The following is a 26254-nucleotide window of genomic DNA, read 5'->3' on the forward strand; positions in this document are numbered from 1 at the left end:
TGTGACGGAGGAATACAGGGTGGGCATTCCCCGTAAACAAAACCTTTTTTATTAGAAATGCTCATATGCGTTGTAACGGTTGCTACGAATGGCACCTTTTTTAAATGAAAGGAATATTGCTTCAATTGACCATCTTAAAACGGTACATAATATAGATCCACCCCACAGCTAATTTGTCATGTGTGGCTGTGTGAGCCTCACATAAGCTGATGAAACATAGAAATCTATGCTAAAACGTTTGTTGTTAACAAACAAATATTTGAGTTTAAATACTGCACTAAATTGTGCACAATTTGTACCGTCTACATTCGCGCATATTTCTTTGTTACAAAATTATATTGAGGATCACAAATGCTGATCCAGCTGTAAGGTGGTTCTTTAGCATTCACCTCTTAAAACCGAAGACCTGTAATTTCTATGAGCAGTAGCAATTAAGATATCAACCTCAATTAAGCCATTTCCTCACTTACCTGTTGTTATTTTGTATGTTGTCATTCTCTTGCCGTGCCGAGGTGGTGGAGCGGGTGTTTGTAACACAACCCTAGGTTTTTTCAACCCTAACCCTGGTTTTTGGTTAAACCCACTATTTGACAATATTTACCCTAATGATTTGTTTTCGATTGAAACCACTCACTATAACCTTTTTGCAAACGTAACTCTAATGTATTTGTGCCTGTGCAACTGATGAATGACGGCCGTCTTGCCCAGTCAGACAGAGACTTTCTACTGTGTAGTGATCGTCGTCAGCCACCACCAGCAGTGATGACGGGTCGTTGCTCTCACATCTCACTTCAATCGAACAGAGAAATGTCAAAAACAACACGATGGGATTAAATCGCTTACAATATGTTTTCATTGAAAGGGTAAACTCTTTACAATTGTGTATTGAATACCAATTCATTCTGACAGAGTTGTTGTTTCGTTTAACCCAACCCATGCGGTGGTGCGTCCATTGTACGATAGCGCGAAGATTTGAGGTTGGTCACGTGGATAAAGATCTTTTGACAAACGGCTTATCTGATCGTCGAGATGTGTTGTGTCCTAGCATCCCCGCCTGATACTTTCCTTGATATTGCATTTCTTGTACCGCAGCGTTCAATACGAGAGTAAGACGGGCCGTGACCGAAGAACAAGTGCGATGACATCAATTGCGAGACGACATTGTTTCAACCTATTATGCCATCAGTGCTGCAGGTGACTGACGACAGTCACCATAAAGTAGAAAAGTCTCTGCCTGATGTTGCACAATCCAAAGCTTCGTTACGGTTGTAAAATGATTATGATTAGGACTTTCAACTGAAAATAACACATTAGGGTTATGATTTTCAAACAAAATAACAGGGTTAGGGCGAAAAAAACGAGGGTTAGGGGTTTTTGGCCCAAACTTCAGGGTTGGGATTCCCAGACAGACGGCAGCGATACATTAATGAGTGAATCCAACCGTAATGTCCTGCAACCGGTCATTTACACCTGCAGCTGGAGCCAACTTCTACCAGTACGCATGCATCCCCCAATTGTAGATTTACCAGGCCACCATGGATACCCCCTCTCAACCCTCAAAGAAATTTTATCACACATCCACCAATTCTTCGTAACCCTTTACACCGACCAACATCTCCCTGAAGACATTGTACTGTACATTTTTCGGTTCGATTCGTTGTTGGGGGTATTGCACTCATGTTTCCTTAGCCTTGATCTGAAAGCATGACCTTCCTCACAGTGTGGGTATGTAGAACAGAATATTTTGCTTTTGGGAAAATCGTCCTCAATGTCTATTTAAAATGGAATCCATTGGACTTGTATTACCCATGTTTGAACACATCACCTGCACAATACTTACGATGCAAAATCAGGGACTGTAGAAAAACATACAGGCGAAAAATCATGACAGCGGTCGAAAAAAAAGCAATTTGCCTAAAGCGCTTTCCTCACTGGAGAAAAAGAAATTATCCCCACAAAGGATTACGGCACTCCCACCATCTTTGACATTGGTTTTGGAATGAGTAAATGTTATCTTTCCTTGTTACTAATAACCTTTGCTGGAGGCTCATTTACTATCATCAAACCCAATAAAGGCGCCTTCTACAGTTCATGTGATAGCGTAAATTGTTTCGTCTAGCCTGCCTGCGTTTCGGTCTAGCGTTTGGTCATTAATTCATTCAATATATTCTATTCTGATTTAATTGTATACGAGACTCATGCAATGCTAGCTCTATAGCACTATACTGTTTGGATTCACAAGGCTTAAAAAGAAGGGACAACTGAGAATTTTTTTTCTGGTTTAAGTACAAGGGAGCCGGGTCTGCTGACTCGAGGCATATTTGCCTTGACGGACGATAAACTAATGTGAGGTTCACCTTAGGGTCTTTAGCCTTCATCATGTCGTGTTGAAGTGTACGAACAGCGACTCCACGCTTACATTGCATAATTACAAAGGGTTGATCTACACAACATCAGCACGTACGACTAATATATAAACAATATATTTTCCGTGTAAGGTACAAACAGGTCTCATCAGTGCAGTTCGTGTGACTATCAGACGAATTTGCTGACCGAATATGTTGATGACGGTGATCACCACAAAGTGGAAGTCTTTGCTTGGCCGTTTGGTCAGCAAAGTCGTCTGATAGTCACACCAGCTGCACTGATAAGACCTTCCAGATCGAAACACTGGCCATCTGTATTTCCCGAAACTACCCCAACACGATACCCCCTACTCGTCGACCCTATCCGCTCTACTGAAAACCTCTTTAACCCACATAATTTGGAAGACAAGAAACCGCATCAAACACGACCAGCGCCCTCTGAAATACATCCCTAATCACCTCATCCGATCATTTAAATCCTCTATTGCTTTAAGACTTGCTATCCAACGTCACAAGGAAAACCCCTCTCTCGAAAGCGTCCTGGCCGACGTCAAGAATAATATAACCCAATTTTGGTAACCCTCTCTCCTCCCCCCTTTGACAAACAACCAAAATGCGTTGTTAGATGTAAATCTACGCGAGCTTGCTCGATTAGGGGTTTTGCATGATTTGGAAAAGGGAATTTTATTTTGTAGAGAGCAGGGAATTTTATCCACCGAGGCTACATGCCCGCAATGTCATTCACAAATGCGGGAAGTTCAGTGGGAGCGTTGCAATGACAGACGAATTTGGAGGTGTCCAGTCAGGGTAAGATGTGTTTTAGGATTATGGTAGTGTTCTTCCTAGGCAATCAGTAAAAATTTATTTTTAACCTAAACTATTTCAAAGGACTGTCGACGAACAAGTTCTATAAGAAAGGGCTCATTTCTTGAAAAGAGCCACCTATCCATTAATCAGGTTATTATCATAATGTACTTTTGGACGTTAGAAGTACCTCAAGACGTGATCATGAAAGAGGCTTCGATTTCAAATAAAGTGTGCATTGACTGGTGCAACTTTATTCGCGAGGTAACATTGACAATGGAATTGTGACATGGCTGCTGGCAGTTATACTGTGGTATTAACACACAAACAGATTTGTACGGAAGACCTGCTACGGCAACCAAATGTGATTGAGGGCCGGGCCACATCGTTGCTATAGACGAAAGTCTGGTGGCCAGAAGAAAAGCAGGTTCGAACGCCCAAGCGCGACCTGTCAGGGAGCAATGGTTTTTTTGGGGGGTAGATCTGACAACCAAGTAAGACTACCATACATTCACCCTTCTTTGCTTTAAATGTTTCTCCTGTCAGGAACTGTTTCATTGAGTTGGTGGCTCAACGCGACCGGGCTACGCTTGAAGACGTAATTACCAGGAAAATAGCGGCTTGCACCGAAATTAGGTATGACCAGTGGGCTGCCTACAACAACATATCTCGTATGTTACAAAAAAAAGACCTCTTGTTCAATGCACTTACACTAAGTTTTATCTTGCAGACTTGCCTCAGCAATATGTACATCGCACGGTGAACCACTCGTATTTGTTTGTGGCGCCTGACGGGGTTCATACTAATGATATTGAAAGCCTGTGGTGCGATTGCAAAAGAAAATTGAAGCGTATGAATGAAGCTTATCGGGACTTCATTCCTTCGTACATTGATGAGTGGCTTTGGCGACGAAAAAGGGACAAATCTCTTTACTTCGCTGATTTAATTCGTGCCATCGCATCGAACCCACGTTACCAAGTGTGATTCTATATCACATTTGCTCTATGGAGCAACATTAAACTCATCCTTACAGAAAGAAACATAAATACTTAAACTAGTTTTTTTTCGTCAAACATTTACGTATTACATTGCTTTAGGTGCAAGAAAAAGACGAAGAAAATGAAGCAGCAGGCAACGGCAATTGACCAAGAAGATATGCAGGCAGATAAAAAATCGTACTTTTTAAAAAAAAAATAAATAAATAAAATCGAAGTCAAGCATTTCAAAAAATATATATCGTGATTAGTATGAGATGAAGGGTATTTACACAGGAGATGTCGCCGATGTAAAACCGAAAATTAGTCACCAAAAATGATTTTCTGCGATGCAAGGTATTTTCAAAATTTAGTGTAAATCCTAAGCCAGTAGATGTCGCGCAAAACAAAGCCAAAAGGCGTTGCCCCAAAACAACTAATTGCGAAGCCCCATCACTGTATTTCTATGCAAGCAATTGTCTTTATCGGGAAATGCCCTTCTCGAACTTTTGCGTAACAGAGCATATTTGTGTGCAACAATGCAAAGGGTGCCGGGGTTTCGTTGCGCAAATCGTCCTTGTTCTAAACGCTACTAGGTGTCGCACAAACACAGTAGGTACTTGAATTTCGGTGGACGGTAAAGTAGAAAGATAGACCTTCCACACGATGCATCAACCGACCCTATGGGGTCTCTACTTTCCACGCTACGACCCATCGAATATGTGGTGCTAAAAGTACACATGGTCGGTTTCGGCCTTTTTGCGTGTATACGAGCGAATTAGCTGGGGGTCTTTGATGGGGTCCCAACTCAAAAGTAAAGGCTGCTGCAAGCTGAAATTTGGTACGCTTTGTCACAAAGGACATGTCTTTCGATCGATGCAAGTTTCGATTCGATTGGTTGTTTGCTTGTGACGTCACAATGTTTCGTAAATCGTCTTTGTTCTAAACGACACTAGGTGTCGCACAAACACAGTAGGTACTTGAATTTCGGTGGACGGTAAAGTAGAAAGATAGACCTTCCACACGATGCATCAACCGACCCTATGGGGTCTCTACTTTCCACGCTACGACCCATCGAATATGTGGTGCTAAAAGTACACATGGTCGGTTTCGGCCTTTTTGCGTGTATACGAGCGAATTAGCTGGGGGTCTTTGATGGGGTCCCAACTCAAAAGTAAAGGCTGCTGCAAGCTGAAATTTGGTACGCTTTGTCACAAAGGACATGTCTTTCGATCGATGCAAGTTTCGATTCGATTGGTTGTTTGCTTGTGACGTCACAATGTTTCGTAAATCGTCCTTGTTCTAAACGACACTAGGTGTCGCACAAACACAGTAGGTACTTGAATTTCGGTGGACGGTAAAGTAGAAAGATAGACCTTCCACACGATGCATCAACCGACCCTATGGGGTCTCTACTTTCCACGCTACGACCCATCGAATATGTGGTGCTAAAAGTACACATGGTCGGTTTCGGCCTTTTTGCGTGTATACGAGCGAAATAACTGGGGGTCTTTGATGGGGTCCCAACTCAAAAGTGAAGGCGATTATTTTATTCGAGGCACCAATAGTCCCCACGAATATCGGACGATATCGAAAAAAAATACAATAGTAATAAAAAAGTTTCAGGTACTTGATAAAGAAATGTCGATTAACAATAACAGGCGATAGAAACAACAAGTACAGGTGTGTAATAAAGAAATATCGTTAACGAACGTTAACAAAAAATAAACAACAACACAACGAGTGCATGTACGTAGCAACGAAAAGTCGAACATTAACAGAAGATAACAATAACACAACAATATACAAAAAACAAGAAAGAAAAAGGGGTATCGATCATTAAGGAAATTCGCAATGACACAACAAATACGGGTACACAAAAAAAATTGACGGGTACTGACATAAGGTGGTCAAATGGCTCTTACAATAAGGTCCGCAAGTGGGCGCTGAGGCGAGATTTTGTCCATTTTGCCGGGAGAGTAGTTTTCATGTAGGTACAATTTACAATATATACAATATACAATACAAAAGAACAGGGAGGTGTAATTTTGGGGTGTCATCCGGGAGAGGGCGGTAGAGCACGGTTTTTGCGATTCATTGGTTGGGTATGGCGTTAACAACATCAGCCAAGACTTCCTCGAGAAAAGGGTTGCCCCTGTTCCGTTGGATAGCTAGCTTAAAGTGTACAGAGGTTTTGAAGGATGATACCAAATGCCGGGAAATGTCGTTGATGGGTCGTATGTCGTGTTTAATTCTGTTCCGTGTTTTCCAAATAGTGTGTGTAAGTGAGGTGTTAAGAGAAGAGGTTGAATAGAGCGACAGTTGTGAAAAAGGTGAGAGAAAGTTTCTAATAAGGAATTACAAAGGTAGCAGTGGGGTTCTTGATCCAGGGCAAGATAGGTTCGTTGGCATTTTAGCGGAAGAATTTTAAGGGTAAGGCGATAATTAAAAGTTTTAAGGTAGTTGGGGAAGATAGGGTGGTGGATTTGGGACCAGTCGTTGAAATGATGGGGTGTGGTGGATTCGTCCACGATACGGTGATAGAGGGGCTTTAGTTTATGGGTCATGAGTTCAGTTTCGGTAAGGTTTAAAGATTTGAGGAGGTTTAGAATATATAGATAGTGGGGAGAAGGTGTTGTTGCGTGTGGTAGGTAATTCCTAGTACGAAGGTTGAAAAGTTTGCTGAGGGGGAGTCCAAGATTATAGAAAGATAGACCTTCCACACGATGCATCAACCGACCCTATGGGGTCTCTACTTTCCACGCTACGACCCATCGAATATGTGGTGCTAAAAGTACACATGGTCGGTTTCGGCCTTTTTGCGTGTATACGAGCTAAATAACTGGGGGTCTTTGATGGGGTCCCAACTCAAAAGTGAAGGCTGCTGCAAGCTGAAATTTGGTACGCTTTGTCACAAAGGACATGTCTTTCGATCTCTCCAAATTTCGATTCGATAAGTAGTTTGCTTGTGACGTCACAATGTTTCGTAAATCGTCCTTGTTCTAAACGACACTAGGTGTCGCACAATCGAAATATGTCTTTAAACCTAACTTTGGTGTAAAGTATGGGATCAGACCTTTCTGATGATGCCACAATGGACACTATTGGACCAGTGATTTTTGCTCTATGAGCCTGACAATTTGTCGTGGTAAAAATAGTACATGTTGTTTGTTGTGTTTTTTCGTAATAACCACGGTCTACTTTGGCGTGTTTGCTTAAGAAGGCATTTAACAAATCAGTAATAGTCACACAACGCAAGCAGGTTACTTGTGAGAGTTTTAAATTTTCATCAAACAAAATTTTTGTTTTGTGGGTGTTGTACCTTAGGGAGTATGCTATTGCAGTTCGTTGACGGGCGTAGCGCGTATAGAGAGGTAAATTTCGAAGTGTTGTAAATTTCGTTACGTCATAGGTGATGACGTCATTTTTGGCATGGTAACTCGTAAGGTGTCATTTAACATTCGTGTGAAGTTTCAGGTTTGTAGTGCTAGGGATAGCTGAGATATTAGGTGTGGTGCTAAAAGTACACCAGACCCCATATTCTCTTGTAACTTGATTCATGGGCGTTGTCAGTTTCAGTTTCATTCTTCATTTGCAATGAGATTTCTTGCATTTAAAACCAATACATTCAAAAATGAGATATTTTGAGACAGTTGAAGTTTTAATTTGATTCCAAGACCAAGTAGATCCGTCTGTTACGTTCCTACATGACAACATTCTATTCCACAAACAACCCCTGGTATTCTTTCTTCTGAAAACTGGAATAAAAATGTCGGAAAACTTTCGTCTCACTTTCTGCTCCAGACATATTTCACTTTATATATTTCGTAGCGATTTTATTTACAGCAAAAAACATTTATTTTGAACAAATCACAAAAAAAAAAATAATTCTGAAAGTCTCGTGTTTTGTTTCAATCCGGACCACTGAAGTCTCCATCGGATGAGAGGAAGGAATATTTACTGATCATCCAAACCCGAAACATTCGGCTGAAAAAAAATCACAAAACTTTTAATTTCATCAAAATTAACAAAACCATGTTTTAATGCAAATATAAATTAAACAAATTCTTACCGGGTTTTCCAGTTTTTTAATCTCTTCTCTCAAGACTCGAATAGATTCGGATTCGAATCTGCATCCATTCAGCCACAACTTCTCATCCACTTTAGGGAGAATCCGACAAATATTTCCAACATCTTTTTGTTCAAACTTGTTGTCACTCAGGTCGAGAAATCTCAACTATTTAAAAAAAATGGGTCGGAAATATTTGTTTCAAACTTTTTTTGAAACAGAATTTTTTTCTTAAAACCGGATTAAAATTAACTTCATGTTTTTACTTTTGATTAAAAAAAGGAAGTTTTATAAAAATATCATGGATATATTTATTCTCAAAATAAGGAAAACCAACCTTGGGTCCCATCTTCATAATCGCTTCACAGATCATGTTTAAAGTTTCGGAATTAAGTTCGCATTCCATTAACCCCAGCCACAAACCGGGTTCTCGAATCCGTGGGAGGAAATCCGCGAGAGCGAAAACATCCGAAATCTTCAGTGGGATTAAGTTTAAATCCAACCTCCGAGGACAAGAGAGGGCAATTTCATCTCTAAATATTCCGTCAACTTCCTGTAAATCTACGAGGAAATCTGAAACAGGCACAAGTTTATTAAAACAAACATGGCGGAAGTTTTATTAAATCACTAAAACTTTTTATTGCAAACTTCAAACAAGATTTCTTCACTTTTAATCGGATTTAAACAAGACAAGATCCAACAAATTACCGTATTTTACGGACCATAAAGCGCACCCGATTACAAGGCGCACTGTCAATAAATTGCTTTGATTAGTTTTTTGTTCATACATAAGGCGCACCGGGCTATAGAACGCAACGTATTTTAAGGAGTATGGGTTACCGTATAAAGCTCATTAAACAAAAACTTGTTACGTAATAAATGTAAGCAAGTCACAATAGTATGAATATCACAGTTGTTTTTACCGTAGTTTATTGTGTAAGGCGGTGGTTTATTTATAATAGTATCGGTACTGGTTTTGAGTGTAGGCAATAAAGCACTACTTGATCCATACATTAGGCGCACCGGCCTATAAGGCGCACGATCAATTTATGAGGAAAAAAAAGGATTTAAGTTGCGCCTTATGGTCCGTAAAATACGGTAATCAAATACAAAAACATTAACTTACTGGAAGGAAAACATAAACTTTATCCGACAAAAAATATGCGACCTTCCTTTAAAACTTTCAACCTGAACATTTTTATTCCATTCTCTTCTATAAGAACAATGGAATTGCGACGTCACAATACTTACTGTGACGTAACAGTTACGTTTACAAACACAGACTGGAAATAAATACTAACCTCGTAACTCGTATCCACGAAGCCTTTTTTCTCGCAGGTATTTCGAAAGTTTCTTCAACAACTTTTTCGCACGTTTATCTGAAAATAACAAGATCAACATTTGCGGCAAAAATAGAAGCCATGTATTTGCATGGGAGAATTATTTAAACTCCCAATGTGTGTTTTCCACAAATATAACCTGCGTATATTAGATACGTAATGAGATGTGAGACTTTCGAAACCACGATACCCGTTTACCCAATATAATGGTAACTTGCAGTGGAAAGTATGTGAAAGTTCAACAGCAAGCTTTTCGCGTAAAGCAACGTTGTGTAACAAATTGTAAACATGGTTTAGCAAATCGTTCAGGGCCTGTCAATGCAGACAAGTGAAACAAAACAAATATGTTACATAACAGCAGCATCTTAACTTTGGCAATAGTTTCTTTGTCCCAGCTTTTTACACCTAAATGCCTTGTATTACTTTGCTGGTTACAATTATTACAGCAGAGTGATTTTCTTATGTTTAGATGAGAAAAAAAGGAAAGATAGTTTTTAACGTAACTGACTACCATGCTTTTGTTCCTCATTGTTAAGTGTGGAGGATGCTGGATCACTGAAAGCAGTCTTGACTGCGGTTGATGGCAAGGTTTTTGGACTGGAATCACTTCCATCACCTGTAAAAAAACACCATCAAGGTGATAACTGCAATTTAATGCCACTTATGTACACCATAAGGGTTAACCCAATGCAAAGGCCTTACTTGATAATTTTGACAATAAATAAATTAGGTTACAGCTGGACCTGGGCATTCTAGGCCACTGCTCTGTCTGTGGGAGTTCACCAGTTGGACTTTGCAGCAGGGATGCACAACACGAAAGTCATATTTGGCTTTGGAAGTGGCTTTGCAAACAGGTTTTCACTTTATAAAAATACATTTCTCTTTGAGTTGTGCATCCTACTTTACTGGGAAAAGGGGATTTAATTCAGCTATGCTGTGTTCATAGGCTAACCACTGCTTTAAACCACAACGGGAGTCCATTTCAAAAGCAAATAAAAAATGAGGCATTTTTGGAGCCATTGAGATCTATAAATATTGTTACTGACTGTTTCAAGTACAGCAACAGCAAAATGTTTAAAAAAAGCTATAATAATTGAGAGCTGCAGACAGGGTGCACACTAGTAATGTGTTGCGCCGGATCCGGGTACCCGTACCCGGCCGGATATTGACCAATTTTCAATACCCGGACCCGGCCGGATAATACACTTAATTTTACCGGATAGTTGGGAAGGCATTTTCGTCCTAAAAACGCACAAACATTTCGCAAATTACTCGTTTTTGGGACCCAGTCTGTGATACTCGCCGACGTAAGATTTTTCTGTTATTTGTTATTAAGGTTTTTCGTGACGTGTTATACCATATTAATAAATGCCCACGTTTATTTGTTTCACTCATGACAGGCTAACCTTAACATAGCATTCTGTTTGGCAATCAAACATTTTTGTTATACCGATAAAATACACGAATCGGTGTTAACAAACTGCCGGATCCAAATTATCCGGCCGGATTTGATTGATAACTATCCGGATCCGGCCGGGTCGGATAATTTGGAACTGGGAACATCACTAGTGCACACGCACTGTTTCGGCCTATGAGGTCTCATCAGTGCAGCTGTTGACTGTGGCACTGTGCTAGCTTTTACACAAGCAGGCACATTGATTTTCCAAACCACCGGTGGTTTGTCTATTTTGTTTGGTACCCAGTATAGGGTACCCAATGGATTGACGTTGACCGAAAGGTACCACAAAGTGGAAATCAGTGTGCCCGCTAGTGTAAAAGCTAGCACAGTGCCACAGTCAACAGCTACACTGATGAGACATCATAGGACGAAACAGTGCATGTACACCCTGTCTGCAGCTCTCAAAATGTTTACATATGTGAAATGCTGTAATATTCATACCATTTGACAATTAATTTAAGTGCCCAAAACCACAGGTTTATGCAAAACAATGGATATAATAAATACGAAAGTATTTTGTGTTACAAAAATGGAATAATTCAGTACTTGCACTAAAAATCAATTAAGCAATGTCGGTATATAGGGCAGAACTTACTTTTTAAATGTCCTAGTTCACCACCATCTATTTGAGGTATTGTGGTTACCTCAAGTTCAGCTGCAGCAGTGGAAGTTTCACCAGCTGTAGAAACATATGTATTACAAATCATAAACAAGATATACTGGGCTACCATCTGCTTACAGGTGCCTTGATGAAACAGCGTACAAACATTTGTTGAAATTCTAGTAAAATTTTTAAATAATTGTTCCAGTGGTTCTCAGCCTGTAAGGGCTTTTTAAGTGGTGTGCACAAAAAATTGTAACATAGACAAATTCTATTCAAAAAATGCAAATTAAACCTGTGGTTTGTTAGCATCGTTGTGAAATTGCATGCTACGGCATATGCCTTAAACAGTTCCAAAAAGGAAGAATTATTGATATGTTATGTTTCACTCAAACAGTTTTCTGCCTTGAAAACTTTCCCACCATTTTCCGGCGACTGTTTTGAATGTTGGGCCTTGGAAGTTGTTGCGCCATCTAATGTTTTGGATGAAGTAGATTTTACATTTGTTGAAGCCAAACCTCCTCTGCAAGCTGTAAAACAATTAGTCACAATATATAGTATATAATATATCTTTCTTTTTCTATCACTTATATTTAAGTTCAATGCTATGTAATCGGCAAAGTTTTGTCAGCAAAAAAGATAACAGAAACACATTTTTAATACACAAATAAATATAGTACTGACGGATTTTATGCATCTTGGAAATTGTCGTACCGCTGACAGCACTATTGACAGGATCAGATTCTGAACTGGTTTCACTACGTCCACTTCCAGATGCTTAGATTGAAAATTATAAAATAAAAAAAAGGTCATTATTTTTCCAATGCGCACAAACTTTCCAATGCGCTGCACATACCTGGTTTGTGTTCGAGCAAAAGGCCACACACAAAACGACGAACCATTGCCCAATGGGGTTTGTTAATCAAATCGTCAACCATTTGATCAAATTCTTCATCTGACATGAACATAGAAATGTAGTATGCACCAAATATTTCCTGCAGAACTTGATGAAGGTAGTAGAAGAGAACATCTCTCCCATCAAAGACTCTACGACTGGGAAACCGGGAGAACTTTGCCATTTTGAACACTACATCCTGTACTTTTACATCTTCTAAACCTACTTTTTGAAGGTCATCATGTGTGAACACAACGGTTTTACGAACCATGCCTTCATATGCCATTTGGCTTAGTGGCAACTTGAGGTTTTCTAATTTCTCTCCTTTTGCATGCTCAGAGTGACCAAGTTGTTGCAAAACTTCATCAAATACATTAGTTATGGTGGAAATACTGTGCACCTCACCAAATAACTCAGCATAAACAATAAATTGTAAAAGCATTGGATTGCGGCATAAATCAAGCAATTGTGGAGATTTAGTTGCAAGTTTGTTCCACAGTTCATTTGCTTTATCCCCTGAGTAACCATCAAACAGTGTCTTTGCATCCTCAGGAGAAAGATCACTGACATAAATTGTTGGCTTAGGTCGGAGTCCTAATGGTATTAATAGTAATGAGTGGGGCCGAGAAGTAAAAATCAATTTAGATTTTGGAAAAAAATGCCTGCTGCAAAGGTTAGCAACAAGTTGTTGTACTGGCAAGGGAGTGCCATACTTCTCATTTACAGGTGCCATGTTTTCTAGTGTCCAGGTTGCCTGATCTAATCCATCAAAAATAAAAGCACACTTTTCTGGGTTCTTTATCATCCACTGGAAAACCAAATTGAGTGTTTCTTGTGAAGCATGGTTGAACTGGTTATCCAGCAGAAGCTCCTGCAAAGTAAGCTTTCTATCGCTGTATTTTAAATACATGAACCGAAGATGAAGCACTAAGTGATCTTCTGTTCCTAGTTGCCTGCATAATCTCTTTGAAAGAGTGGTTTTGCCGCATCCAGCCGGTCCAAGAAAAGCTAGAAATATGCCTTGCTGGTTGTGTTCTTTAAAGCTTGAAACTAGTTGCTGAAATTTGATATGTTCACCAACAAATCGATCATTGTCTCCCTTGCTTGTTGATGGCTGAAACTCATTTTCCTTTTGAGGATCAATTCCTTTGTAAATATCAGTATCTATCAGTGTTGGTTGAACCTCTGGTATTTCAACCTTTTGCAACTCTTCACTGTAAGGGACAACATCTGGATCAAGATTTTCAAGCTGATATTTTTTGATTTCATCAACTGCCTGTTGCAACTTTTCTTCTGCAAATTTTAAACAGGAATTTCAGATAATAAATCTATGTTACTGTGGTTTCTTGAGAAACAGTGGGCTCTAGCATCTATGTTTGGCTGGTATATTTTAGTGCAGCATGTTGCATAACCACAACGCAAATTGAGGATTAGTATTTATCTGTCAAATTATATTGTAATGGTAACGTCTAATGTCACAGAAAAATGATAAAATCCCAAGTACAAAAACGGAAACATTTTGTCTGCTGTTTAGTTTTTTAGCCATCCGTATTATGTATCATCATATTTTCATTTCACATGCTTGTTTACAAAGTTTTAGTTGATCTAACTCTTATTTTAGGTCAATTTATGGAACTGCTTTGCTTCGTAGGAGTAGGAACAAACATAATTTCAGATGACATCAATAAACATTGCAGAGTATATTTAGTTGTAACCGGCAAATTTCGAGTTGTAACTCTCTGATTGGTTGGATTTTTACCTACAATGCAGTGTACATTATGGAGGATAAAGCAAAATCTGCTAAGGACGCATATTGGAACTTCTATTAAAATAAGTTTGGCGGCCGAAAATGTCCACTTGTATTTAATCCTCTGTCACCAAAGGAGGACGTCACAAAGCAATCAGTAATGCATGGGGTTCAATTTTACGGTTGAGTGAGCACATATGCAAGTGCCGTTGCTAGGACGAATTTGAGCCAGTTTTGGGCAGTTTTAAGTAGAGTTTTTGGCGTTTTAATTCAGGTAGCTACGTGGTGACGGGTGCTGTCTAAAATTGAGCTAAAAAGACGGTTCAAACTTCTGGCTATATCTGCAGAATAATTAAAGACTTATGTCTGCGATGAATTACAAAAAATCTGGTCCAAGAACAGACCATTGGTGACGGGACCTGCAGCCAACATGGTGTCTGACGGAAATCAATGTTCATAACGACAGTGATGTTTCAATCCTGCTATAACTAACAAATCGCATCCTAAAAGCATGAGTAATCAGTCATGTTGTGTAGCAGCCTACTGTTAATGCCACAGTTCTAACCCGCTTTATAGCCAAGTTAAATAATGTGAGTGATATTTTTTATTATTGTTGAAACTTTCTACTAGTTATGTTCCCAGTTCTAAACTATCCGAAACCTACTGTAAAAAAAGAATAGAATAAAAATTCTGGGAATAGAGACTTACTGATAATTGTAACTGATTATGGCATTATAGCACTTGACGTTTCAAAAAAAACATGTCAATCTTTTTAACAGGATGGGCCAGTCTCTTTATTCTTAGAAAATACACAAAAATGTAAATGTACGTGCCCCCTCTATTTTGTGCATCACAAACAATTCTCTGTTTATGTTAGATACAACCTAGAAATGTCGTCCCTTCAACTTCCAAGTACCCAAGCTCTCAGCTATCTGGCCTACAAATATGACGAATCGGAAGACTACGTGAGGTAAATACAAAACTCTTGTGCACATAATACTAAACACAGTGTTACTCAACCCGCCGGTACCCGTTGTTTTTTTACTACATATTTTTCCACATGGAACTCCTCTGGTGCGCGGTGCATTCTTGTGTTGTATTAAATTCCTGTCAATATCTTCCGTTCATTACATTTTAGTGTCAATTTTAGAAAATCACCCGGCCGCAAAAGTTGTTTATCTTGCTATTACATAATGATAAGTAATGCACAAAGTCACAAAAACAAGATGATGCTTTAGGCAAGGGTGATTGGTTTTTCTGAAGCCACTCATTTACCAACCGTAAATATTTAACACACATGAAGCGTTGCGTGAATTAGCAACCGAATTACAAAGCGTTTGCCTCACCGCAAACGAAATCAGCATATTTGCAAGTACAATAATTGCACGACTAACAATTTATTATTGTTTTAATCACAATCCGTAGAACACAGACTCAAACGTCGATATAATTATTCATGTATTAAAACATCATCTGAAGTTGAAATAATAGTGTAGATATTTTCCTTGTTTTTGCACCAATATACGGAAAAAAGAACATAACTGAAATGTCCGTTTGCAAACCGCATGTTCAGTCAAAAAGGTCGGACGCCCCTGTTTAAGGGATTCCCAGCAACAGCAAACGGCTACTTTTTAAAGGCCACATACATTAAATCAGTCCAGTGCCACATCAGTCCTAATAGACCTTAATGGAGCAAGAGTTACGCAGATACCTTAATTCCCCTAAAACTTTTAAAGCTATAGTGTGAAGAAAGTGGGCAGAAAAAGTGGACGCGAACACATGAGCGGGAAGTAAAACAATCGAAATCATAATCACTCAGCAAAACATGTGTTTTTGTAACAAAGTTGTATATTTTCTGTTTTTTCAGAGGAAGAACTTTTAACGATTGTATGAGAGTGTTTCCGTTCCACAGTCAGCAAAAAAAGCTTATATAGACGAATTGCAGCGTACAAATAGGATTCCCTGTCGTTGCTTTGCTGAATCTAAAGTCTGCTTGCGTGTTCTTGCTGTTAATACTACTAAATTTTAAAACTCCGTGGCAGACTTGTTTATTATATTGAAAGTCACGATTGCAATACCAGGAAGTTTAATTTGTTCCAAGCGCGTCAGTGACGGTCTGTCGTCGAGCCGGATCCCAGAAGGCTGTGCGATTTCTGCCGGAAAGCCTAACACCGTCTGCAGCCTTCGGTCCGTCCGTGTTTCAAATGTGTGAGTAATTAAGTAGGGAAACATGCGTGTTGCTACAGTATGGTGTTTTAGCTAAAGTGTTTGTTTTACATGTTGGCCAAACAAGCGTGAAGAAAATTCCTTACTTTCTAAGCCCATGTGATTGGCGTGAAGATGCCTTGGTAACTTACTGGCACCGTAGCTTCATTTGACAGTTTGGCTCAACACTAGATACGGTAAACTGGAATCTTCTGTCCACTGTAATCCATATTGGACATAACTGTCCCTGTACTGTCGTATCTACCAACTGATTTAAACGTTTTCACAAACACTTTTACTTCCCGTATGTTTGCACAGTTTCGCTTGTCACAGCTACAAAAAAATGTGCCACAATTGTCCTCAAGTGGTTTGTAAAATGGTTACGTAGGTTATTTGTGATGTCACGAGGTTACGAGTTGTGAGCAAACTATTGAAACAATTCATGGCTTTATGTCACATAACCAGAATGTTTGCAGTGGCAACATATAAGCGCATGTGTAGAATGGTTTCATATCTCCGTCGAAACTCTTTCATCAATTTTTCGCGGCACACACAGTTTGCGAAACCTGTTAAACGCATTATTCTGACAAGCTGTAAAGTGCACTATTCGTTCAAGTAGGCAAAAATGATCGCATTCTCATCATGATTCTACAAGGGAAGTGAGAGCTCAAGAGCATCTGGATCCAAACACAAATTACTAAACACATAAAAGTGTCTGAAAACTTTTTTACACCTTTTACGCAAAAAGGTCACGGACAGCATGCTTTCGTCTTAAAAGTTGAAGTCAGGCACATTCTTATTTCAATCGGAATATTACTTTCTTTAAAAACAGAGGTCGGTGCTATGACAACCAAGACATGCACGCCCACAGCCTTCAACAACTGCTGTAACTGGAACTCAAGGGCTCTGCAGAGTGTAACATGTACACCAGACGCAGCTGATATTCATGTACGGAGCGATTACCTACGATATATGTACTATTTGGTTCGCTTCTACTGTTGGAACAGCAAATGACAATGTAAATGGCACTGATCTATAAAATTTTGTGATCTACAACAAATTAAACTTTTTCCAATGTCCAAAAATTAGTTACCACAAAATAAATTGCGCCATTGTCAACAATAAATATCGGATAATTTCAGATACCTTATCACCAAACACTCAATATACAAATTGAATTACTAAAAACCACCTTAAATAAATCATATCCAGCTATAAACCCTACGAAAACAAACTTCGGTTCATTGTGGCTGATGGCAAAGTTAAATCAGATTTAACTCCGCCGTCAGACGCTTCGAACGAGAAAATCACGCCGTCACGGCCAGCGTTTGGTGTGAATCATGCTACAGGCAGTCACTATCTCCGTGGTATATGTTAATTTCTCCTGGTCAGTAACTTAATACATAAAAGCCAACGATGTACATTTACATGAACTTGCGTTTCGTGACATAGAACCAGATTTCCATAGCAATGCATCATGCATGGCAACCTAACTGATCATTGGTAGCAAAATTGCTGACAACCATAAACAAGAATGTAGAATTCAGTGAAACATTATCTGTAGTGACAATTTTTATGTGAAGATGTCCACGTTATTTAATCAGAGTCTAACGGTCTAAGTCACATAATATGTTGAATTGGATTCTATGTTATTGTCGCTGGGGCAAGACAAAGATTAGTAAATGAGTCGCATTTAAGCTAACAATTTTGTCATCTTCAAATGGTCGAATATAAATGCTAAATCAGTTGGGTTTCGACTTGAATACAAGCATTTGTATTCCAAACTTCCCTAGTAAAACTCCCTACCTCGTTTATCTTCTGATTCTTTAATTGTTGATTCATGATAATGGGCATGATGGTGATGATGATCTTCCACAGTCTGATAGTGGTGATGTTCTTCCACAGTCTGATGCAGATGTTCTTCCACAGTCTGATGCAGATGTTCTTCCACAGTCTGATGCAGATGTTCTTCCACAGTTTGATGCAGATGTTCTTCCACAGTCTGATGCAGATGTTCTTCCACAGTCTGATGCAGATGTTCATGATGATGTACGTCACCAGTATGTAGGTGTAGGTTCTGGAATGCAACCAGCAAAAATTACCAAACACACAAATATTAATCGTCCAAAAAGACAGCATGGTCGTTGAAATATTCTGAAATAAAAACTGCTCTAAGCTACCCACATGCGTTTTGTTACGTGTAAACAAAACCTGTCACTCACAAATGATTTTCTCCAACCTCTGCCACCAGTAAAGCATACCTTAATATTCAAGAACAACAAGCTTACCTCGGCAACAATGTTTTGTGAGTTTTCTCCTTCTGTTTGTTGTTCGTTTCTACCCTAGTTTATTGTTTGCAAGTAATTACACGCTGCAAAGGAGGATCGTAGAAATACAACACTCTGTGTTACATCACCACGTTCATTACGCGTAATTGATAGTGGCGTAACAATGATCTTAATGCGTAACACTTCTTTTCGAATGCCATTGTTGTCTGTTACTGCTGGTAGGGTGAAATACTAGTTTGCGTCAGTTATATTGTTTATTTACCAGTTTCAGGAGATAATTTTAGCTTAAATGTTAATGTTCTTTTGTTGGCTACAAATTAAGCTGTCATAAGGAAACGTGACCAGCTAAAAAAACACTTGGTAAGTGGTTGCTAACGTTCATTGTTGGCTGTGGTGTTGATCGTAGATTTTTTATAGATAACTGTCGTTACTGCCTGTGACGTCAAAGGAAAAAGGAGTGTTTCAACAAAAGTAGGCTCTACCCTTTACTTAGCCCTCGCAGGCATAGGCGTCGATTTAGATGACTGGGGTGACATGTCACCCCTCACCAACAAACAGGGGTGACAACATATGCATTGTCACCCCTGGATTTCGTTTAAATTAAAAATTGTTGTCAGAAAAACCACATACATTATACTATGTGTTAAGCTAGTTTCAAACGACCTGTATTATCACCGTCACAATCATGACAAACACAAGTGCCTCGTGGATTGTTGCATAGCGCAGCAATTGTTGTAGCAAAATGGTAGGAATCGGCATTGTTACGTAATAGATTTATAAGTTTGCAAGCTGCAGACAGGGTGTGTGCGTGTACACACCGTGTCTGCAGCTTGCAAATATTGTTGCTTTTTTTGCACATAGGTTTATAAGTCATTTTATAATTACTACATCTGCATTAGACCGAGTGAAACAAAATGTGCCGGTTTCAGTAAGGGGTCCGTAATTAGTGTTTAAAACTTGCTACAACGACATGATTCGGTGTAAAAATAAAGTGACACGAAACGGAATTTGCGTCGTTTGACTATGTTTAAGGCGATACGACTGACGAAATGTTTTGTTGCGTGTTTCTGAAACCTGAAAAAGTCACCCTTAATATGTTACAAAACGTTAAAAAATCGACGCCTATGCTCGCAGGCCAGGAGTTCAGAGTCTACACTCCATGCAAAATGTTCCATGCATGTGTGCTTTGAGCAAACCTTGTTTACCCATGCGAACGGTTAAGTTTCTGTCCATATTATTCCACTATAGGCATCAAACATCGCTACATACACGTGCCAGTAAACAATATTACTAAAAGTAGACAAGACATTTGCAAAAGTTTTCCGAAAAAGCAGTCATGGCCTAGGGGAGTTAGGTAGTTGTCTAGCAAATACCTATGCAAGGCGACCAATGTGCTTGGAAATTAATATCACATTGGAAACGAAATCGAATCGCGTGAGAAAACAATTGGCAGCATCTGTGTACTTTGAAATGAGATACATCGCCCTAAACAAAAATGGAAACGGGGTTCCGAACGTCAATCACGTGATCTGACTGTTTCTGTTCCAAATATGCCATGTCACGTAGCTGCGTAACAGATGTGTAGGTTTATTTTCCAGTAGAAAACACTCCTGTCAAATGTTCTCGCTTGCGCCTGGATGCCTTTCGTCTACTATTGTGGTTCGCGTACCACTGGTTGGGAACCACTGGCGTAGATGAACCGCCAGAATAACAAAAAAAAACTTAAATGATGAAATGTCCTGTTGTTCATTTTTTTACACAAAATTTCCCTCAATATTTTGTTACTTTTTCAGCAAATTTCCAACAACACTCACCAACACCAACTGACTTGTAGACTAAAAACCCTGAAACATACTAAAACTGCCTGAAGGTCGCTCAAATTTGCCTTAGCAACAGATCGTACATCTATTCAACCTTAACATCGCCACCCATGCATAAGTAATTGCATTCGGATGAGGTTATAGTGCAAACTGCTCACCTCCGCACTAATATTGTTTGAATCTTCAGCCATCCTTGCTTTACATTCCAAGTTCAAAGTAAAAATATATTACAGACATACAAGATTAAAAGTAATCCAAACTGTATGCAGAAATCGGTCACTGTTATATGTTTGTTAAAAAAGTAAGCATTTCCAACAACAGATCTGTCGTCACAAAAGATCTGATGGTAACGTATTCCACGCCAGTGGCCCGTTGCTAGGCAACAGTAATTTACGGAACAAGGACCTTAGGGAATTTGACACTGATTTGCGGCAAAAGAAATGCTGAAAGCTTTGCCGCTTGTTTTTAGCTATTGGGTACCTTTTTGTGTTTAGATAGGCTGTAAACATTTCATTATATAATCACTTCACATTTTAATCAGGTTTTGTGTAGTCATGCTCGTGTCCAAACTATTTTGTCAGCACTACTGATTTATGCTCCTGTTTTTAGATGGAGATTTTGGTCAAGATTTATTCACGTATGATCAATTGTAATTTACATATTTTCTTGGATTTGGTCGAGTATAAAAACAACTTTCGAACATTAGATATTGACGTTTTCATCTTAATGCCAGGTTTTTAATAAAATATCACGCGTGATGTACATGCTTTAGTTTTTGAAGCACAAATAAAAATCTTAATATTCTATGGGTAAAATATTAATACAAGAATAGCAACGCACACAGACACAATCAGTAATGTTGGCAATATTTGTCAATCACTCGGAAAGATCGAACGTCGCTCATAAACTGTTCATCAGTTGGTCTCAGTCGCATTTTGAGGTAAAGCCAACGAACATAGCTTGACACCCTCGTATAAATCCCAGGTTTGTTTACGTTTCCACAACCGATGCCCCAACTTGTGATATCCCAGATTGTGTGATGGTTTATGTTAAGGTCAACGCATGACAAGAACCCCCACTGTTAGTGCCGTCGTTCTGAAAAACAAGATCGGAAATTGTTTGTGGAAATATTTTTAGATAAACAAGAATGACTCGATTTTACCATACAGTAGCTAACAGCTGAAAAAGAAAATTTCCGCTCTTACTGCAGTAAACATTGTCAGGCTCAAACAGCCAAGTAGGCGACTGCAATTCTCATGGACGAATATGCTCACTGGCGCCAACTGGTGGCCATTTATTGGAAAATAGTGATTAGTTTATTTTTGTAAAAATGAAATACGATTTGCCCTTTCATTACTGTTGTCATGGGTGTCACTTGTATCTTGTGCAGTGTTAATACATAAAGATAAAAGAAATAGGGTAAGTTTGTGCCACCCTGAAAAGTTTTCAAGTAACATGTGCTTTGTATAATTTCACCTTTAGCATTACCCCAATAAACAATTATATCCAGAAACATAGAAAAGTTCCTGCATCCCTCATGCACCAACCAGATATTCCATACTCATATTGTGACGAAAACTGGTTTTGTCCAAGAGGCAAACACGTTGACTGCATAAATCAACTGCAAACATAGAAATAGGTTAGTAATGGGACAGAAAAGTACATGGATTACATTCAAAATTGTGATTCTGTACTAAAATCCAAGCTGACATACGGATTATATAGAGAGAATATTCAAATTTAGAAAAAGTGAGATCCTGTGAAAAGCGACATTGTCCCCGTAGACTTTTCACTTGAATGATTTGCAATAGTATATAGTTGGGAATGATCACATAGTGAGGTTTTCCTCTTCAATAATCAGGCCCTGATCGCTGGTCTCATTGGTTAACCTGTCACCATAGAAACAGCTCAATAATGCTATTTGTTGTTTCAAAAGATAATCAAGAAAATATCAGCAAATCAATGCTCTTTATGAAACAGATTTCACACAAGAAACTCTTACATTTGAGCTGAATTTAACACAATGTGCAGCTGTAAGAAGGTAATGTCAAGTGTGGGGTTTACAGCATCTTAATGGATGTCTCCAATGTATGGAAACCTGTTGAAATTAAAAAAGTAAATTAGTTTTCTTGATGTTATGTGAATATCACATATCTTGAACACTTGCACAGAATGTCACCATCAGTTAAGTTAAAAGTGTTACGTTTGACGTTGTAACACTTAAGTCGTGTTAACCTGTTGTCTTTTTTGACAAACAAGTTGCAGGTTTTTAACAACTTTTTCACAGTTTTTAAACTGGGTCAATAATTTTAATAATCAACACTTCATTATTTTGTAACAATTTAATAATAATGACTGGTGGGGAAGGTCAACTATAAAAACATAATCTTGTCTCAGACAATTTATAAAATATCATTTATGCAAAACTTTTTGTGTTTATTATAAGCAATACTGCTTACCGGATGTTTGTCATCTTTCATTGTCATTTTCTGTTATGAGTAAGTTTGCATTCTACCAGAGTACATTTAACTTCTTATGTTACAATTTGGGTGTTTTTTGCACAGAATCTCCTTGCAGAGAAGTATCGATGTTTACAACAACTCCATTATTTCCAGTCGTTATTTTCCAATCCTCAGGATGGCATCGCTATGACTCTGCAAAAACATCACAGGTATTTAATGACTTTGCAATCAAAAGCATCCATGTTCACAAAATAGTTTTAGAAAATAACTTTTTTACAAGGGTATTTAAATATGTTTGTAAAAGAGTTTTAGTTAAAAACCTTTTTCATTATGGTTCTTTTGCTTTTGAACACTTGTAAACATTAAGTTCTTTCAGGCATTTCTTGCAGAAACACCAACTTCAGTCAGACCTTTTTAATCTAAACTACTTGGTTTCATTAAATATGTTCTAGTCTGCATAAACAGCACATACTTTTTTGAATTCCACTTGACAAATGTTGGGGGTTCTTTGTACCAAGTTATTGTTACAAGGATTAAATGCAGGGCAGGCATGTTGTTGGTGACCTTGTGAAAATTAGAGGTCATGATATTCTTGATGTTGCCTTGGTGATGTTTTACTCTTCAGTGCAACCTGGTGGACAAATAAAAAAGGGTTTTTCCAAAAAGAAATATAAACAATGACTTTTTGACAAAGGTTTGGGACAACTGGCAACCAGCAACTAAAGTACCACCAAAACTCGCCAAATCTCAAACAAATACATAATTATAACAGCCAAACATAACATAGTTTTGATGTAATGAAACGAAAAAAATTTGCTGTCTTTATAATACTACAAGAAATTAGGCTAATACTTGTGTTAATACAAGAAAATTTTATGCAGCAAAATAATGGTATCTAGGCATAGTTACACACACACACTTGTGATAATACAACATCTATGTAAAAGTATCACACAAGTTTTCTGTATTTCATTCATTGAAATTTACATACAACAAAGTTAAATACCGCTTGCGGGAACCCAACTTTTTTGCTTGCAACCTCTTTTTCAGATCAAAATTTTCTGGGATTCGTTGTGTTGGTCAATCATCCAATTTAGTGACTTTTTGTCCTGGGTGTCAGAAAAGTCATTGACCTTTTTCATGTTTTGATAAATCTAAACTGCACAAACATTTTTTGAAAAATAGGGGTTTATATGGCAGACTCCCTGACAACGCTCTATGGATGGGTCGACAACCCCTGGCATATGAGGTTAATATTTATTGCATGCCAAGTGTTTTAGAAGTTCATACTTCAGTACCTTTCCGTGCGTTCGGGTCGAGATTGGCTTGCGTCGCAAAGATAGGTCAAAAAGTTAAATTTCGAAAAATCGCACAAATTTACACAATAAAATTTATATAATGATATAAGTATTGTGCGGTGGCAACACAGTGGTAACAAGATAAGGGCAATATACTCTGGTTTGCACGTACATAACTTATAAAAACACATAATGTTTACAATGCTGCTGACCTCTGCTGCACTGACACTGGTTAAGAACCACTGGTCTAAGTTTAAAATTCCCCAAAAAATTTCGCTATTTTTTGCAGAAAAATTTACAAGCCTTGCATATATATATATAATTTACTGTGACACGGAGGCTGACGGCAGCACTGGTTTTAGCTTTTACAAGGAACTGGGGGTTTCACCTTGATTTTCTTCGAAGGTTTGAACCCAGTTTTTTTTTGGAAATTTTCGCCTGGTTGTTTGGAGAGCAAGATTGTTAGGAGCCAACATCAAGCTGCACTGATGAGATCAAAACCGTCCAGTCTGCAACTCACTTAATATGATTTCTGTTGATAAAAATTACAAATTAATTTAGTTTGGGGTTAGCATGATGACCAGGACTTCTTCCAGCAACAATTCATTGTGTGGATTAGTGATGTTTTTCAGAGCCGATAAGATTGTTCTCATTCATTTTTTTTGAGATATTGAATAAAATTCATTCTAGGATTTTTTTCTTATCTGGATTCATTTTAAAATAAACCCAGCAACTAACTTTTCCACAGAGCACAACTAAACTGCAAGTAAGTATTTGTGTACAACAGACCAATACGAGACATACACTTACTTCATTAACCAACATACTCTCTTGTAACTTGATTCATGGGCGTTGTCAGTTTGTGGGAGTTTCACTCTTCATTTGCAATGAGATTTTTACATTTAAAACGATATTTTGGGACAGTTGAAGTTTCAATTCAATTCCAAGACCAAGTAGAGATCCGTCTGTAAAGTTCCTACATGACAACATTCTATTCTACAAACAACCCCTGGTACCTGGTATTCTTTCTTCTGAAAACTAGAATAAAAATGTCGGATAACTTTCGTCTCACTTTCTACTCAGACATATTTCACTTTTTACATTTGGCAGCAATTTTATTTACAGTAAAAAACATTTATTTTGAACAAATCACAAAAAACACAAATAATTCTGAAAGTCTCGTGTTTTGTTTCAATCCGGACCACTGGAGTCTCCATCGGATCAGAGGAAGGACTGATCATTCAAAAATAAATTCTCGGCTGAAAAAAATCATTATCTATCATCTTCGAAAAAATTATCTACGTTAACGAAACCATGTTTTTATGTAAAATTTAACAAAATTCTCACCGGGTTTTTCAGTTTTTCAATCTCTTTTGTCAAGAATCGAATAGATTCGGAATCGAATCCGCATCCACGCAGCGCCAACCCCTCATCCACTTTAGGGAGAATCCGACAAATATTTTCAACATCTTTTCGTTCAAACTTGTTGCCCCTCAGATCGAGATTTCCCAACTATTTAAAATATAAAGATTGATCGGGAATCTTTCTTTCAAATTTTCTTCAAAACAGATTAAAATCAACTCCATGTTTTTACTTTCAATTAGAAAAAGTAAGTTTTATAAAACTATTATGGATTTGAACAAATATTTATTCTCAAAATAATGAAAACCAACGTTGTGTCCCATCTTCATAATCGCTTCACAGATCATGTTTAAAGTTTCGGAATTAAGTTCGCATTTCCCCAAACCCAGAATCAAAACGGGTTCTCGAATCCGTGGAAGGAAATCCGCGAGAGCGAAAACATCCGAAATCTTCAGTGGGATTCTGATTAAATTAAACTCCTGAGGACAAGAGAGGGCGATTTCATCCCTGGATATTTCGTCAACTTCCTGTAAATCTACGAGGAAATCTGAAACAGGCACAAGT

The 26254-nt window shown here is 38.3% G+C and overlaps 1 long non-coding RNA gene across 1 annotated transcript; it reads right to left on the minus strand.

Moving 5' to 3' along the window:
• Positions 1-23508: 23508 nt before the first annotated feature.
• LOC145908061 (uncharacterized) lies at positions 23509-24807 on the minus strand. Its single transcript, XR_014402939.1, has 3 exons — positions 24717-24807; positions 24037-24189; positions 23509-23661 (listed from the first exon to the last, which is right to left on the minus strand). It is a non-coding gene; the product is annotated as an uncharacterized LOC145908061 (long non-coding RNA).
• Between the last annotated feature and the right edge of the window lie 1447 nt (positions 24808-26254).

The sequence above is a fragment of the Ascidia mentula genome, chromosome 7 (genome assembly GCF_947561715.1).
Source record: "Ascidia mentula chromosome 7, kaAscMent1.1, whole genome shotgun sequence".
Lineage (NCBI taxonomy): Eukaryota > Metazoa > Chordata > Ascidiacea > Phlebobranchia > Ascidiidae > Ascidia > Ascidia mentula.